This window comes from Salvia splendens, chromosome 14 (genome assembly GCF_004379255.2).
Source record: "Salvia splendens isolate huo1 chromosome 14, SspV2, whole genome shotgun sequence".
NCBI lineage: Eukaryota > Viridiplantae > Streptophyta > Magnoliopsida > Lamiales > Lamiaceae > Salvia > Salvia splendens.
In genome coordinates this window covers 12,656,660-12,675,838 of record NC_056045.1, presented here as the reverse complement: position 1 = coordinate 12,675,838, position 19,179 = coordinate 12,656,660, and the positions used below count along the sequence as shown (strand labels likewise).

The 19,179-nt window shown below is 36.6% G+C and overlaps 1 long non-coding RNA gene across 2 annotated transcripts; it reads right to left on the bottom strand.

The window, feature by feature from the left end:
* Positions 1–83: 83 nt before the first annotated feature.
* On the bottom strand, positions 84–13,694 carry LOC121765195. 2 transcript variants are annotated; one of them, XR_006042780.1, is made up of 16 exons: positions 12,774–13,694; positions 12,655–12,707; positions 12,323–12,531; positions 9,879–9,976; positions 9,666–9,757; positions 9,495–9,577; positions 9,313–9,411; positions 9,036–9,099; positions 8,823–8,899; positions 4,838–4,997; positions 3,937–4,034; positions 3,537–3,635; positions 3,389–3,458; positions 1,223–2,851; positions 480–824; positions 84–184 (listed from the first exon to the last, which is right to left on the bottom strand). It is a non-coding gene; the product is annotated as an uncharacterized LOC121765195 (long non-coding RNA). The 2 variants fall into 2 exon arrangements; XR_006042779.1 differs by lacking the exons at positions 84–184; positions 480–824; positions 1,223–2,851; ... (2 more) ...; positions 3,937–4,034; positions 4,838–4,997 and adding exons at positions 5,501–5,887; positions 8,284–8,403 and having other exon boundaries at positions 8,548–8,899; positions 12,655–13,694.
* Between the last annotated feature and the right edge of the window lie 5,485 nt (positions 13,695–19,179).

Sequence of the window (19,179 nt, the reverse complement as noted above, 5' to 3'; positions counted from 1 at the left end):
CTCTCAAAAATACAGTCAAAACAAGGTAAAAATAGAAAAAGTATCAAGTCAACTACATCAAAGTATACAAAGACACTATTACTTGCCTTAGGAAGGGTAGGTGTGTTGTGATGGCTTCATGTAATTAGGAGTGAACTCAGAGAACTTGGTGGTCTCTGTTGCAGTGGGATCGAAGAGGGAATTGCTAATCGAGACAAAATGTTGTTGGGTCCAATCAGAGAAAATTGTGGTCGTGCAATTTGAAACCAAAAGGACAAAATTGTAGTGATCATGAGTTCACGCAAATCACTTGGAGTAGAAGTATTATCCACAACCACATAGACAAGGTGAAACCAGAAACCACATATAGGCATGTGGGAAGACGATTTGAATGATGACATCGAGATAGCACTTTTGTCATGTTTTCTAAGAAATAGTCATCTGTTTCTCATATGCTGGTTCAACTACTTAACAGGAACATAAAATAACATGTTTAATACCTCTATATGTGGAGCTAAGATTGAATATGACCGTGTCGGTGAGCAGTATTGGCACTATGGCCACCATCAGGTTCGGTATAAGCCGCTGAAATACTGTTGAGTGCCCTCTCTATACTGTGGCCACTCAATGAGATGGTCCACAAACTGCTCCAATGCCATACTCTCAAAGGAAAACATCAGAATGTTATAAATCCAAGGTAAAACTGAAATTCACAATAATAACATTCTGATAAACTAGGAAGGAACAAACTTCTGAATCTGCAGGCTTCCTCAAAGCATCTAAAATAGCACGTAAAGCAATACCCTATGTACGGTGAGTCACACATTGATGTTTAATGACTGATCCTGAAGCAGAAGCATTCACAAAGGATAAACATTATAGACAAACTGATTATAACAGGGTAACATTCAACTAACATAGTTAGGTTGAATAGTATTTTACAATGCTACTAATTTGTAAACCAAAATTTGTTGTATCAATCATAATCATCAAACGGACAGTAAAGATAACAAACTCAAATATAGTAGACTACGTATTAAACTGCTTAACTGGCATATAAGAGATATTAAGTCAAATTAAATTGTTGAGGAACTTGACTAAATATATAGAAATCGAAGTAGTCTAGATTCCATCCATTGTAATTGAAGTATTTACTACATAGTAACAACAAGCTGCAGTTTCATTCCGGCATTGCAAAAATATTAAAATTCAGTCACCCTGCCACAGTAGTGGCAACACTAACCTCATAGAAAGTATCTTTACGTGACACTAATGGGGTGCTCAACCAGCTTCCAAGGCCCATGATTTCTTTTTAGATGCAAGTACAGCAAACTGAATGCCAAAGTAAAAAAGGAAATGTGTCTAGTTAACAGATATATTAAGAAGCCAAGATTTGACAATCGATGGGTATACATATCAACGAAACACTAATATTGCACATATTTGTACACGGCATAGACAAAGAAAAGTAGGATGCTATGTATGTATTAATTAATTATGCTGCAAGGTAGCAAAAGGTGGATTAGAAAAAGATGAAAAACGTCAGTCACAGTATAACAAACAAAAATTTAATATATGTAACAGTTCAATAATTAGCTGCAAAAGGCAGCAAATAATGAATAAAATAAATATAAAAATATAGGCGCAACAACCAGGAAGCAGAAGACCACGCAAAGCAAGGTAAAAAACCAATAAATAGACTTTTGCCTTTTGTTTTCCACACCTTCCCCCCGTTTCTTATAAGTTAAAAACTCCACCTACCACCCCGACCTTCAGATCGACCAAGTACATTCTACTCTATTTATGCACTAGGAACTATCACAGAAAACACCTTAGTTGCACAAGAGATAACATTTTGAAAAAATGAAACTAAATGCTTAGAGAGGCCTTCAAGTAGAATGAATCTAAATGCTTAGAGATGCCTTCAAATCAACTAAGAGTGACACGAGAATATGCTAAATTATATCAGTAGCCTCAAACGCAGCAGAATTGGCAGACAGCTCAGTAATCTAAATCAGACAGAAATTCTTTCCTGCATACAGCCAAGAAAAGGGTTATAGGTTTAGTGCAACAGGTAGAAGAATTCCAAGGATACAAAAATAATAGACTGTTGTATATATTCCACTTCCTACAACTAAACAAAAAATTATATCTAAATGTATGTACAAAGAAGAGAATAACTAACCACACATCCTGGTATCGTGACGATATCGTGTTCTTCAAAATTAGACAAAGAAGTCCAACCCTAATTTTATCAGGTACCGACAAGTGTAGAGCATCAGAAAGATTTTGCAGTAGTTCTTCATTGATGGCTTTAGTATGAAATGACACACTAAATATCGAACTAAAGTTAGGTTTATAAAAATACAAATATTAGTTGCAGCTTTATACCCTTCAACTCACTGGAATTAATAGTGAGGTGGTCAAAATTGAACTGGAGTAGTAGTATGCTACCCTCCATTCCATCCATTGTATAATAACAAGTTAAATTAACCACACACATCAAATACCCCCCAAACAGAAGTCTTGCTCGCCCTCAAGCAACTTAGACAAATAAGCACATTCACAAGACCCAGGATTTGACGACTACAATAAAAGCTCGGATTTCCCACCTGCTGGAAACTGGTTCCTTCTCGCATACCAAAATGCTGAAAACAAACCTCTACCATTATATCTTTATCAGAATAAAAAAACATAATACTCTGTCAATTTAGATCATCTTCGAAACATTCCAACATTTAATTTTGAGTGATCGATTACATTGTTTTCATTAAATATATACTACCATCTTTCCTGCCATCTTTACAAGATCAGTCTTACCTTCCTACCTTCCTTTTCTGGCACTAAAATTCCTTTTTAAGAAGTGTATTCCCTACAAAACAGTTTGAATCATTTGCATATCATATAGGACCCCAAGCAAATTAAGTGTTATTTAAACGTGGTTTTTAACATGATTTTCAAATCTTAAGTGAAAGGAAGGAAAAGTTTTATATCATAGAAAAAAGGGAATTTCTTTTGTTTTCTTTTATCATCACTAGAAAAGATAAGTACTACAGCACCATAAAAGTTACATAAGATGATCTCTTACAAAAACAGTTTGAATCATTTGCAAATCATAAATAAAAAGTTACATAAGATGACCCCGAGCAAAGAAGATTGTCAATCTTAGATTTTCCGAAACAAGCAGGCAGTACTTAAAAAAGTAGAGAATGCAATCATGCACATAATGAATAACTATGGTGAGTTAAGCAAGTTTATTAAAGAAAAAATAAGTGCAGCTACAAGAAGCAGCACTGTGACCATCTGCTAGAATGTTTCATTATCTAAATTGCAAAATAAGAAATATAGGACATGAAGAAATAATCAATGTCCGATTACAGCATGGAAGGAAGGCATATATTCAAACTACCTCAGCAGTTGTACATCATCTTCATTCAAAAATCCTGGAACTAAAGACTCTGCATGACATAACCGTGAACCTACATGCAATAGAGTATTAGAATATAGATATGTACTACTACTTGATTAACCAAGGGAAGAATTAGAAGCAGGCATACACAAGTTATTGCTAACTGTGGACACTTTGCCATCTGACAGTTTCTAATAGTCCTTCTCTATGACCCGAATGAACATGTTGAGAAACAGATCCTTCTCATCTGGGATTGAAACAAATGTTATTACTTGTTAAACATTACTATCAAGCAGCATACCCTGATTGAAACCGAAAATTACTAAATCATTTTATTCTGGTATACATCAGGAACAAAGCAATGAAGGTTTGCAATCACTTTAATCAACAAAGACGTTCTCTGATGAGCATTAGATGAACGAGGTACACTGCAAGGGGTGAATTCAAATTTATACATTGGCGATATAGGGTGTTTAAGACCCACGCAATAGTTGTCACTGAGTAATTTGGTGAATAAGAATTATTAAGATGATGTAGATAATACATACTTTAATGGTGCATCCTCTTCACAAACTAGAATGTTAGACGAGCACCAGCCAGATACAAACTCTCCAGAGGGAGTGGAAAGATTGTTGCTAAAGCTTCCCTATGAAGGAACACATTTGTAGGGTCAGAAAAAAAAATTGCACGATTTCCTTGAGAAAAGATTATAACAATTGATGAATCAAAAGAATTGATGTGTATAGTATAGCATACCAATTTCCATTTACTCTTGAGACAAAAAACGTCAGATGAAAAAAATAACTGACCATCATACATTGACAAATAGCTTAAACTCTTCTTACTAATCATTTGTATCTCTTTGCAATGACAAAAACCAAATGAGGAAATGAAGTCACTTGAACAGTTCGTGGTAGTTTTTCAATTAGACGATCAAAATGACAAAAATATGCTGGTAAACTTACAAACTCATTCTATGTGCTAAGTGACTTGTGAATATAGCAACTACAGTTTAGGAAGCCCTCTTTATTCCATTTCACTAAATACCAGCAAAAAAAAAATTAGTTGGTTAGGTTTAAGTAAAGAAATTTACCAGCAAATAACATGCAAAATACAAATAAGATTGTCCCCAGACTACATAGTACAAACATTCAAGATAAGATAAGCATGGAGGTGATCATTAAGTCTAAGTTATTGCAGGTGCTCAAACTCTTACCTTTTCATTTGAAATTAAATTTCATAAAATTAGCATCCATTTGTTAAAACAAGCAATTTGATCTCAAAATCTCTTCAGGCACATCATTACTGTGTTCACATACGCAAAGATATTTTCTAAGAAACTCAGATATCATGCTTTAAGTCTTTTCGACCTTCAATCGTGAAACCTTACCATGAAATCTATAGCACTCTTTAAGATTTTAAAATTAGTTGTACAGATGGAAAACTTACAAATTTATCATAATGAATGACTGAAAATTTGAAGCATCTGAGACGACATCTGCCAAGCGCTTTGTATTACGTTCCAGTTGGCCCTTCGGGTAACTTTCCTCGGAGGGAGCATTTAACTCTCTTGAATCTATAACAAACATTTTTTCAGCAATGCAAGAACCTATACAAAACAATTGCCCATGTTAACAGTAGGGCAAAATGAGAAACTGAAAACTGCATATGTATAAAAGGCAAAATCTTCTCAAAGTGCAGATATTGCAATGCTTATTGTACGGTAAATGCTATAAACATTTGTTATAGACCCAATTGACTGCTCAACCAGCTTCCAAGGCCCATGATTTCTTTGTTAGATTCAAGTACAACAAACCTAATGCCAAAGTAAAAAAGGAAATGTGTCTAGTAAGTACTTGGGAATGAGCCTGTAAAAACAGATATTAAGATGCCAAGATTTGACAATCAATGGGAGTTTATATATCAGAGAAACACTAATATAGCACATATTTGTACAGGCATATGAGACAGAAAAATAGGATACTATGTATGTGTTATTTATAAAGCAGTAAGACAGCAAACAGTGGATTAGAAAAAAGTAGAAAAACGTCAGGCACTGTATAACTCACAAAAACATAATATATATAACAGATTAATTTTAAATCTGCAAAATGTAGCAAAGAGTGAATTAAATAAGTAGAAAAATATAGGTGCAACAACCAAGAGGCAGAAGATCAAGCAAAGCTAACACAAAAATCAATAAATAGACTTGTGCCTTCAATTTTCCACCCTTTCCACCCGTTTCTTTTATGTTAAGAACTCAGTCCCCTACCACCCTCGACCTTCTGATCGACTAAGTACTCTCTAGTCTATTTATGCACTAGGAACTATCACGGAAAACACCTTAGTTGCACAAGAGATAACATTTGCAAGAATGAATCTAAATGCTTAGAGAGGCCATCAAATCGACTACGAGTAACACTAGAATATGCTGAATTATCTCAGTAGCCTCAAAGCAGCATGATTGCTCTGTAATCTGACTCAAACGGAAAGTTTTTCCTGCATACAACCAAGAAAAGGGTTACAGGTTTAGTGCAACATGTAGAAGAATTCCAAGGAGATAAAAATAATAAAATGTTGTATGTATTACACTTCCTACAACTAAACAAAAAATTATATCTAAATGTATATACAAAGAAGAGAATAACAAACAACACATCCAGGCATAGTGAATATATCATGTTCTTCAGAATTAGACAAAGCAAGTCCAACCCCAATTTTATCAAGTACCAACAAGTGTAGAGCATCAGAGAGATTTTGCAGTAGTTCTTCATTGATGGCTTTAGTATGAAATGACACACTAAATATCGAACTAAAGTTAGGTTTATAAAAATAAATGGTTGAATATTGAAGCAAATATTGGTTGCAGCTTTATACCCTTCAACCCACTGGAATAAACAGTGAGGTGGTCAAAATTGAACTGGAGCAGTAGTGCGCTACCCTCCATTCCATCCATTGTATAATAACAAGTTAAACAATTACCCACACACATCAAATACCACCAGACATAAGTCTTGCTCGCCCTCAATCAAGTTAGACAAATAGGCACATTCACAAGACATTAGATAATCCTCTACTTCAAGTCACGTCAAATCACACGAATCATTTAGAGAAACTAGGTTGACCCCAAATTCACTCTCGGGTAAGACTTTAGAACAAGAATTGTACACGAACTAATTCCCTAAGAGCTAGGCATCCCAATGCTTCAATGTATGTTCGATTTATGTCTTGGGAGTCTCAAACCATCGTCACTAATTCATAAAGAGAATTTCTTCCGGCTATTCTTTATTTTAAGCACATAAGATCTTTCTCCCAAACTCAAGCAAAATTCATCGCTCACAAGTCAATATGATGCATATATCAAAAGGTCTTATTCATTTGGATGTAATGGGGCTTATGGTAAAGGTGTGATCATATTTGGTTAAGTAGCTTATCACATTTTAAATACTAGCACATCCATCATAGCATCCTTCACAACATCCTTCACATCTCACTCAATGCGTGCAAAATTCTGACAGCTCAACACCCCAAACTTGAGATTTTTCTACCATCTAAACAAAGTCATCTTATTCTTTTGAGCATATTTCTGTTTTTTGCTCATTTTTTTTTCTAGCCTTGGCTTTTTTTTTACACATGAAAGGCTGCCTTTTTATTTTATTTTTTTTACTAGCCTTGGCTTTTTTTTACACATGAAAGGCTGCCTTTTTATTTTTATTTTTTTACTAGCCTTGGCTTTTTTTTTACACATGAAAGGCTGCCTTTTTTTTTCTAGCCTTGGCTTTTCTTACACATGAAAGGCTGCCTTTTTTGTTCTAGCCTTCGCTTTTTTTAACACATTAAAGGCCGCATTTTTATTTTATTTTTCTTTGAAGACATAACTTTTTTCACTTTGTATCTCAATATAAATGAATACCACCTGATGAATGTTCCAGGACTTCCATCTTTTTCTTGCCACCATAAATACCCTCCCAAGAATGTGCTAGCATTTTAATTTTAGTGACCAGGGTAGAAAATATAGGCCAACAAATGGATATAATAAGTAGGCTAATATAGTGACTTCAAAATTTTCAACAAAGAAATTAGGCTTTTGGGGCTCAAACGGGCTCACTAAGGGTTTATGTGGGGTTAGGCATGTGATAATTTGGATATGAGGCTTTTTGTCCTATTGCCTAAATCATTTTTATGCACCAATATCAACAAGATTGCAACTCATAAAGCTCTCATTCAGTCGATCGGCCCTATGGCTTTTTCAATTAATTTTTCAAAACCGGAATAGTTCTCTCTCCTTAGCTCAAGAAATCGGGCACCAAAGAACACTCTTGTCACTTTATCTGAAGCACGGGAAACCTAGTTCTCCAGAAGTTAGTAAGCAACAACAAGTTTGCAGACCAACCCTCGAGAGAAATGAAGCCTACGCTAATAACCCATAAAAAAGTGGTGAAAGTAGTGACAATCAATAGAGAGAAAATCTTGCATGCATACACAAATAGCAAGTGGTGAAACTCTGTTCATGGAAGCATTTCGTCCTCAGTACAAAGTAGCGTAGTACTAGGGCAATTTTTGGATATTTATGAAGCTAATATATGTTGTTTATCATTTGGTGATGTGTATGAAATCATTAAAAACGAGGGAGATGCACATATTAGAGAGCCATGGCAGACAACCTCTTGGAAATTTACTCTTAATCATAACATGTCAATTACAAAAAAAAACATTTAAATTCTCTATAAAATCAACATCAATTACAAAAAAACATTTAAATTCTCTATAAAATCAACATATCAGCATGTATAAGAATAAATAGCAGTTAGGCACTCATGTATGAGTAGGAAACATCACAAGTTGAGTATATACGGGTTTGAATGACACCCGAAAAAGATGAGAAGTAGAGTTACCAGAATCCTCAAAGACCAAGATTTGACGACTACAATAAAAGCTCGGATTTCCTACCGGCTGCAAACCTGGTACCTTCTCATGTACCAAAATGCTGAAAGCAAACCTCTACCGATCGGTATCTTTATCAAAAAAAAAACATTATACTCTGTCAATTTAGATCATCTTCGAAACTTTCCAACATTCAATTTTGATTGATAGATTAAATTGTTTTCTTTAAATATATACTGTCATCTTTCCTGGCATCTTTACAAGATCAGTCTTACCTTCCTACCTTCCTTTTCTGGCATTAAAATTCCTTTTTATAAAGCTTATTCCCTACAAAACAGTGTGAATCATTTGCATAACATGCAAGACCCCGAGCAAATTAAGTGTTATTTAAACGTGGTTTTTACTAACATGATTTTCAAATCTTAAGCAAAAGGAAGGAAACGTTTTATATCATAGAAAAAAGAGAATTTCTTTCGTTTTCTTTTATCATCACTAGAGAAAATAAGTACTACATCACAACATGAGATGATCTCTTACAAAAAAAATATACCTACTCTTTTTTTCATCAGGGCCGGGAGTCCAATATAGGAAGCTAGTTGCTCCTGCAGTCCACCTCTTCCCAAGCTCCTGCATGAAGAAACAAACTTCATTAAAATCTTATCAAGAAGAAAACAGATATGATTATGAATAAAAAAAACAGATGCATCTAACATTTATGGAAAAAGATGAATGACATCCATATGTTAAGCCAGAGAGGTTTTACATGGACTAAATGATCTTTCGATGCAGCACGAACGATGCGGAACTCAAACTGACTTACAAATAACCTACAAGAAGATTGTCAATCTTAGATAGCCTTAAAATTACATTAAGTACCAAATGCACTCATGCACATAATGAATAACTATGGTGAGTGAAGCAAGTTTATTAGAGAAAAAAAAAGTGCAACTATAAGAAGCAGCATTGTGACCATCTGCTAGAATGTTTCATTATCTAAATTGCAAAATAAGAAAGATAGAACATGAAGAAATAACCAATACCCGATTTCAGCATGGAAGGAAGGCATATATTCAAATTACTTCAGCAGTTGTACATCATCTTCATTCAAAAATCCTGGAACTAAAGACTTAACAGTGAACCTACACGCAATAGAGTATTAGAATATGGATATGTACTACTACTTGATTAACCAAGGGAAGAGTTAGAAGCAGGCATACATAACTGTGGACACTTTGTCAACTGACAGTTTCTAATAGTCCTTCTCTATGAACCAAATGAACATGTTGAGAAACAAATCCTTCTCATCTGGGATTCAAACAAATGTTATTAGTTGTTAAATATTACTATCAAGGAGCATACCCTGATTGAAACTGAAAATTACTAAATCATTTACCCTGGTATACATCAGGAACAAAGCAATCAAGGTTTGCAATCACTTTAATCAACAAAGACGTTCTCTGATGAGCATAAGATGAACGAGGTACACTGCAAGGGGTGAATTCAAATTTATACATTGGCGATATAGGGTGCTTAAGACCCACGCAATAGTTGTAACTGACTAATTTGGTGAAATAAGAATTATTAAGATGATGTAGATAATACATACTCTAATGGTGCATCCTCTTCACAAACTAGAACGTTAGACAAGCACCAGCCAGATACAAACTCTCCAGAGGGAGTAGAAAGATTGTTGCTAAAGCTTCCCTATGAAGGAACATATTTGTAGGGTCAGAAAAAAAGAATGCACGATTCCTTGAGAAAAGATTATAACAATTTGTGAATCAAAAGAATTGATGTGTATAGTATAGCATATCAATTTCCATTTACTCTTGAGACATAAACGTCAAATAAAACAAATAACTAACCGCCATACATTGACAAATAGCTTAAACTCATTTGTATCTCTTTGCAATGACAAAAACCAAATGAGAAAATGAGTCTCTTCCATATTATTCTCTCTCTTAATTTACTTTCCCCCATTTAACTATTTATTACGATTTTTACAAAACATGTGCGAAAAACGAAAGGGGTTATCTTAACTGGACGGAGGGAGTAGTATATAATGAGGTGCATTGAATCATTTGAATTGTCGTAATAGTTAATGTTCAGGAAATAGCAAGTGACAAGTTGCTTATTTGATAGTAAGGTGGGAGAGGAAGTGAGGAGGCAAAACAATGGATGCTTTAAGAGACATTCAGAATAAACTGTAGATTAGTAATGGCCTAAGCATTTCAAATAAATTAAGTACCAAAATAAAACACACGACAGCGAGCTTCAGTATTAATCAATATGATTCATGATAATAAATTGTATATTTGCAAGATTTCGTACTTCAAGATCCGTTCCAAAACTTTGAAAATATAAAAAATTTATAACAATTACTACTACATGATAAGACTGATACAAATTAAATAAATTAGCAAAACGTAATCAAACCTACACCACACAAGTAAGACAATTAAGTAGACATCCAGTTTTCATTTAGACACAATCAAGTGAAAGAGAAGAACAGTTAATAAAGCAATTGGGAGCAAACCAAGCTCATAATAAAACCATTACAGCCAATAAACGAATCAACTAACACACTCGAGGCTGAATATGAATAACTATTGCAGCATCTCTCGTCTTCATTATATAAGACTAATTCTATCATCTTGACAACAGAATCAACATTTCAAGCACATTATAAATATAAACTCTAGTCAACAAGTCAAATGTACCAAAATCTCATAAAAAGCAAACGAAAAAATTATGGTTTAGAGTTTAGGCCATGCAAGACAACACAGTATATTAACTTTGGAACATACTAGACAAAAAGACTGAAACCATAACATATTTCTTAATAAACTCAGATATCTGTAAAAAGTTATAATCTCAGCAGTCATTACAAATGACAATATATGGAAAAATAATATAAATAGCAAATTAAAAATTAGCAGCAAAATTCCCAGGTCTCCTGCAATGAAAAAGCAGCAAATACCCAAACTACTAGGTTTGTATTTCATAGCTTTCTCTACCAACACTCACCTAAAATAAATGTAACTGAAACATTAAAGAGATTCTACAACTAGAGGCTTTAATACATCCAGCCAGAACATCCAAAAACACACAAGAAAGCTTGGACACAAATCACAGATTCAAAAACAGCTAGAGGCACTATGTCTGGTTAGGCATAATCTCACAGATCACTTGAGCATGTATACTCAATTCTAGATAAACATTAAATTCTAGCAGGTAGAACCTAAAAAAGCAAAAGGCCATTCTAACTAAAAATAGAACAAAATACATTTCATACAGTATAAGATGTCTAGCTTAGAAAGCTTAACAGTGTCTCAATGAGATTCAAACTTAGAATTCAGCGAATAAGAAACAACAAAATACTAAGGTTCTCCAGTCTTCTACAGATCATCTCCTTGCTAGTACTTTGAAAATCTAGTCAACTCCGAGTGGTGAGAAGCAATGGCCAAGAGAAATGTGAGAACTCCTACAAGATGCTTAAAGGACATCTATCTTGAATAAGGATGGTATCGACTACTGCCACTATAACCTGCTCTACCCCCATAAATTCCCCCTCCTGCTCCACCATAACTAGCACCAGGGCCAGAGTCATATCCACCACTTGCCCCCCTCCACGACCATAGGCACCTAGCCCACTGCTATACCCCCCACCAAAGCCTCCACCATAAGAACCAAATCAGCCAGAGTAGCTAAGTGGCGGAAATGATGTCACTTGAACAGTTCGTGGTAGTTTTCAATTAGATGATCAAAATGACAAAAAAATATGCTGGCAAACTTACAAACTCATTCTAGCTTTCACAATGGCTGAACCCAAATTTTAAGATAAATTCTTAAAGGGATAACACCAATATACAAATAAGCAAGTGATGGCCTGCTCTTTCAACCCAAGAATGTTTGGACATCACAAGAAGTTTAATAGCTTCACAAATCAAGAAGTGAACCCATATCTCATAAACCCAAATCTAACTCCCTAACATATCTACCCAAACAGGAATATAAAATTTGTAAATTGGAAAATTAGTGGAAACTTACCTAAGCCAAGAAGTCCACGGCAGTCCGACGAAATTGACAATGACAATGCAGCCGAGATGGCTGGAGTATGACACCGACCGAAGCGACTGCTCAGTGGATCCTGGAGCGCCTCTCACCGCTCGGCGAGAATCAGCAGCAACGAAATCAGACGGCGAGTCCATGAGGAGGTCGATGGTGACATGTATCCCGTCTAGACAATTAAATAAACACTGACATACAACAAAGACAGTGAAATTCCAAAATGGGAACACAAAATACCAGAAAAATACAAATAAAAAGGGAAAAAGACAATGACGCAAAGAAATTTAACAAATTAAAACTCCATAATTCACCTTTTTCTAGCTTAATTTGCACGCATGATCACACACTACAAGTTCGCCCCCACCTAAACCAATTCAATTTACAATTCAATTAGGGAGAAAGATGAGAAGAAAAAGGAGAAAAGACCCACGACGGAAGGGCGGAAGGCGACGGGTTCGAGCAGCTGGCGGCGGCGGCAAGGCCGCGTGTCAGGGGCCACCCGACGCCACCCACGAATCCAGACCAGCGACCTGCTGCAGGAGACGACGGCGTCTGATGATGGCGAGTAGCAGCCGCGGTGGGGACCAAACTCCGAGACAGCCACGTCCTCGGCTTTCTTCTCCGGGCGAGCAGGCCGGGGGCTTGAAATCTGCGAGGGCTATGACTCTTGGTGTGGGGAAAACACGAGTCGATTCCGCCAATTGAGAGAGAAAGAAGGAGATGGAGATGGAGAGGGAGAGTGCAGTGCCGTTGGAGGAGGGAGATAGAGGCACCGCTTTTTCATGTAGGGTTTCTAGGAAATTTTAATGAGAAATTTCGCACAACCTGACAGGAGATGGAGGCCAGAGCAGGGTGAGTGAGAGAGAGAAGTTGCGGTGGTGATATGCTGGAGACGAGTTTCGCCGGAGATGAGAGAGTCAGATTTTTGGGAGAAAGAGAGATGCATCCTAATTTGGGAATTGTGAAGAATAGAGAGGGAAAGAGAGTGGGATTGAGAGAGGGGGAGAATCAGCGACGGTGGTGGTGCCGAGTTTCGCCGGAGAGATGGACCGGTAGAGTCTTCAAAATAAGTTAGTAGATGGAGTATTTGAAATGGGAGAGGTACAGTCTTCAAATTTTGAAATAGATGGGAGTGGTGCGGATTTTCAAATTTTAAGTTTGTAGGATTTCAAAATAAAATTTAGATAGTTAAATCTTTTTTTTTCTTTGGTAATTTCATTTTTAATTACATAAAAGTTAGTTTAATAATATGATTGTATTCCATTTTTTCAAATATATCAAAAAACTAATCTAAATTGAAATTAGAAATTATATATAGAACTTCAACTGAAATTATGTAACAGAATTAGGAGACCCGATCTTTTATTTCTTAAATATATATTTCACTATGAATTTAAATTGATTAGGAATTAATTAATTTCTCAAATAAAATAGTTAATTTTTTATTCAATTATAAATTTAATTTGGATATAAAACTTTGGATGATAATTAAATTTTCCAAGTAAGTCCATGTTTAGATTAACAATAGATTTTTTTTTAAAATCTTTTGCTGTTATTTTAATTTATTAGTTTTTATTTCAATTATCACTTTTATAAAGTTTTCTCAATGGAAGGATACAATATTTTAAATTTTAGATTTAGCATTTTGATTTTTTAAAAATATATTTTGCAAACTTGCGTTTCTCTATTACAAACATTGTAAAATGGCTAATTAATATCACAAACAAACTTGCTTTGTATTGGAGCACAGCATGGGAGGCTAAAACGTTTCTTGTGTAGACACGGTTTTGTTCCTCTATGTTTGTTAGAGCATCCACTACGTTGTTCCCCACCGTTCCTTAACTGTTCCTATGTTTGTTAGAGCATCTACTACGTTGTTCCCCATCATTCCTTAACCGTTCCTTAACCGTTCCTTAACGGGCCCCACTGTACTTTTTTACTCTATTCCTTAACGAAGGAACGGAACCTGCAACCCTCCGTTTCTTATCCGTCCCTTAACCGTTCCTTAAATTACTATTCATTCAATTTCATTTTTTATTTTTATTTCCAACCCAATTCAATTAAAACAAACACACTTCATTACATAAAATAAACTTACAACATAAAATTCGTAAAAAAATATAATTTAATAATTTCCTAAAAAATAAAAGTACACAATTTAATAATTTCATCCCCCAAAGTTTGCCAAAATGTGCTCAATTAGATCCTCTTGGAGTTGGGTGGGCGCTAGAGTCGTGTGTCCTTGCACGAATAGATAACCGTTCTTGTATAGACGGATGCGCTCCACTTCGAGGCGGACTACTTGCGGTTGAGCTTCCGGGGGATTCGGGGTCGAACCAATTTCCCGCCTCGGGTCCTTCGTCTTGGACAATCATGTTGTGCAAGATTATGCACGTATACATGATGTCGACCATGCTCTCAATGAACCACGTACGAGCCGGGGCTTTGATGATGTTGAAGCGCACTTGGAGAACCCCGAACGCCCTCTCCACATCCTTGCGAGCAGCTTCTGCGCAAAAAGAGCCTGCTTTGGGTTCGCAGGCCTGCTGCACGTCTTCACGAAGGTAGGCCACTTCAGGTAGATGTCGTCGGCGAGATAGTACCCCATTTTATAAAGCCGGTTATTAGCGATGAAGTTGATGGCCGGCGCTTTACCATCCAAAACTTCGGTTAAGAGGTCGGATTGGTGGAGCACGTTTACGTCGTTGTTCGACCCGGGGACCCCGAAGTACGCAAGCCAGATCCAAAGCCGGTAGTCGGCAACGGCCTCAAGTATAACGGTTGGGTGGGTGCCTTTGTGGCCGCTCGTGTAGGACCCCCTCCACGCCACCGAGCAATTCTTCCATTGCCAGTGCATGCAATCGACGCTGCCGAGCATCCCGGGGAATCCGTGCACTGTTTCGTGAAGGTCGAGCAGGAACTGACAATCGGTCGTGCTTGGCCTCCAGAGAAATTCATCGGTGAAGGCTGCCCGGACGCCTTTGCAGAATTTGAGCAAGCACAGTCGCCCAGTGGTGTCTCCGATGTGGAGGTATTCGTCGAACATGTCGGCCGTTTGTCCAGTCGCAAGCTGGCGGATTGCTGCAGTACATTTTTGCAGCGTCGTGTGGCTGGGACGGCCGACCGCGTCGAACCCTTCCTGGAAGAACTCTTCCCGGGCTGCCAAAGTATTCGCGATGTGGAGAAATAGCGGTTTCCCCATGCGGAAACGGCGACGGAAGTACGTATCTCCCCAAACCGGGTTATCGCAGAAGTAGTCGTGTAGCACCCCGGAAAATTGTGACTTTTGTTTATTATTATTTTTTATTTGATGGCTTATTTTATTTTAATTATTGTGGATGTTGAATGAGAATTTCTTTTGTGGAAATTGAGTCTCTATGTGTTTAAGTTAATTATGTGAAATTAGTTGTTGTGAGTTATGTGAGTTAATGTGATTAAGCTTCCAGTGTGTGAATTAAATTAAATGGGATAATGCATAATCATTCTAGCCATTTTATTTGAAATTTTCGGCTCTTTCTAATTATTGGAAGAAATATTCTCTTTCTTGGATTTAATTAATTGTTTTGGGATATTTATCCAAATTAAATCCTACCATACCTTGCCAAATCTTTTCTTATCCCATTTAAATTAGGATTTAAATTATTTCCTTGTGGAAATAATCCTCAAAATTTCGACCCCTCCCTATTTTCTAAAGGGATTAATATTTTGTTCCTATTTTATGGGATTCTTTCTCTCCAAATAAATTTGATTTGAACCATATCTCCATTTAATTAGTCAAATATCCCACAACCCCTTTTTTTCTCTCTAAAATACACGCCTACCTTCCCTATTTTTCTTCCACAAATTTTAATTGTTTTATTTAAGTGGGGGAATAAATCCTTGAATATAAATAGAAAACCCTAACCATAATCCCTCATTCACACGCCTCCCACTCTTCCTCTCCTCCCCCACACGTTTTTCTCCTCCCCTCCCATCTCTCTCAAGTACTCCAAATCAATTCTTCATTCTTGCTTCGATTTGGAGTTTGAAACTCAAGATTCGTTGAGGAATCGAACCACTCGTCGTTTCTACCGATTGTTTTTCAAGAGAAAGGTATACTTTGAATCATCCTTCTCATTCTTATCATTGAATCCATAAATTTTGAACCTCTCATGCATATAGTGAGTGTAGAGTTCATAGATCTCAAAGTTAATCGGTTGGGATTGAGGGTTACATGAGAAAATATATGTGTATGCGTTTATTGATGTGGATGAATGAACTTGTGGATGATTCGTTGGTAAATGATATGTGAATATATGAGAACATGGTGGTGAGATCTTTTTAAAGCATGATTATGTGTTGGAAGCATGAATATATGTGTTTGGATGAATGATAGATAAACCTTAATTCGAATGAAAACTGTGGTTTTCGGACAGTAGATTCCGACGTGTGTTTGACCGACCAAACGATCTTATTTTGGCACGAGTTTTTAACTGAGTAAAATTTGAGATGTCTTCTATGTTTTGTATAAATATCAGCCTCTTTTGACGAAAGATGAATTTTAAATGAATTTTTAAAGTTAACTGCGCAGTTCTGTCAGAAATTGTATTCTCGTCCAGTGAGTTTCATTTTTGATTTGACCGAACTAAAGATGTGATTTTGATGTGATATTTTAATTGGATAATCTTTGATGTGTCTACTGTAATGTGGAAAAATTTTAGCCCCAGCGGAGGTCGGATGGATTTTTAATGATTTTTACAAAACGACCACGCAGTTCTGCCAGATTTCTATCATGTTAAAATAATAATTGTTGTCAAGTTTTGAGTGAATAAATGATACATGTGTGATTAAGGAACGTATCTTATGACGTGGTTATGTGTTATACGTTGAGGTATACTATGGGGTGTTTCCTTATGTTGGTGAACGTTTGGGATGTGTAATTTAAGAAAACGATGAAAGGAACGATAGGACATGCATGATAAATTGTATTGATGGAAGGCTGATTGTGTTGTATTATGTGGTTATGATGTTGATAAGGATTGTTGTGCGTATGTGGGTACGAAGAGCATGGATTTCAATAAAGTTGTGAACCGTGTTTGTAAGCAATCGAGGTGGGCTTTCTTTTACTAAAATTCTTTTATGTTTCGAAATATGATTGTGGAGCTATAAGGGTGGTTTAAAGTGTTATGTCATGCCATGATTGTTTTGATGTTGAGATTGTTTCCTGATGCCTAGTTCGTTTGAGCTTGTTCCATTAGGCTATAGGTCTATGTTGAGATTGTGCTTGATGCCTAGTTTGTGAGTTCGCTCCATTAGGCTATAGGGCTATGATAAACGAATTCGGGTCTGAGTAGGGCCGCAAACCCTATCAGGCTGTGTACACAGAGGGGATCGTGAGTCGTCCTTGCTAGTCGGCCGGTCTCGTGGGCGAATAGTGTGGCCACACTTTCGTCGCACTATGGTAAGAGGATGTGATTGATTTATTGATTGATTGATGAGAAAGTGGGGAGATTGTTTTGTCTGGCCAAACTATGAAAATGTTTTTGTGTTCTCGATGATATTTCTTAACTACATGTAAAACTCGAGTTCACTGGTATGGATGACATAACTGTTATAAAATGTTTTCGGCATGAGCCCATTGAGTACAACAAGTACTTAGCCCTGCATTTCTTTTAAAATTTTGCAGGTTGAGCGGGATGTTGCGATGGATGTTGAGTGAGCTTTAGGAATTCTCGGATGCGTCGTGTCTTCATACATGGACGTCATCCTATGACTCTCCTTTGATACTTGTTTTTCCGCTGCCTTGTTTCAAATCGTTCTTGATAAAGTCTTTCATTTTTTCCCACACTACGTTATGACATTATTTACCTTGAGACATTAATCCGCTGTTTAACTATTCGATAGACCAAAATATTTCTTTTTGAAGTTAATTGGGTTTTCATATTCAATCTCGTCCTTTATTGTTGTCTTTCATTGCGTCCCCCTTTTCTTCCCCGCTCCTTAGTCCCCCCCCATCACGTTTTCCCCGTCTTCACTATCCTTAGTAAGGGCGGTCGTGACAAAGTGGTATCAGAGCTTCGTTCTTTCGCTCTGATCCAAGAGTCTTCTTTCAGATTAAGTCTAGATTAGTACCCCTAGACGAAAAGTGTCACGAAGGCTCAACATCCAAAACATCGCGCTCAACCAAAGAAAGTGAGGTATGTTTTAAGTTGTTGAAAGAATGTGAGATCGATGTATAAAATTGATGATGATATGATGAGAATGTTTTGGCAAGTGTACGCATGTGAATAAACGTTATGTGTGAATATGATATTGTGATAGTGTGATTATGTGGAATATAAGCATGATTGGCAAGATGATCTAAGCACGTGTTGTATGTGCGAATATGATATTGTTATGGTATGATTATGTGGGACATGAGCATGAATTACATGATGTCATGAGTATGTGTTATGTGTGAAAGTACTACGACGTAAACATGTGAACATATGAAGCCTTAGGACGACCTCAAATTTGGTGATGTGTGACGAACTCTAGATCTATCACAAATAACGAGATGAAATATATGTTGGAAAACCTTCGTCTTCGCGTAGATGGCACGGATAAAACAACCCGCACACGAGGGCGCTCAATATAGTGTCAGAGTGCGACGAATGCAAGGAAGTTATGATTTTGATAATAACGAATACTAACTACGATGCTAACATGTGTTTTGGATCAGAATGCCACCGAGACGCAGAGGGAAGAGGGTGTCATCACCCGTAGGAGGTCTAATTGATATTGTGCAAACTTGCCCGAACGTAGAGTTTGTTTTAGGAGAGTTAGGAGTAGTAGTTCATCTTTTACACGTCATGCCT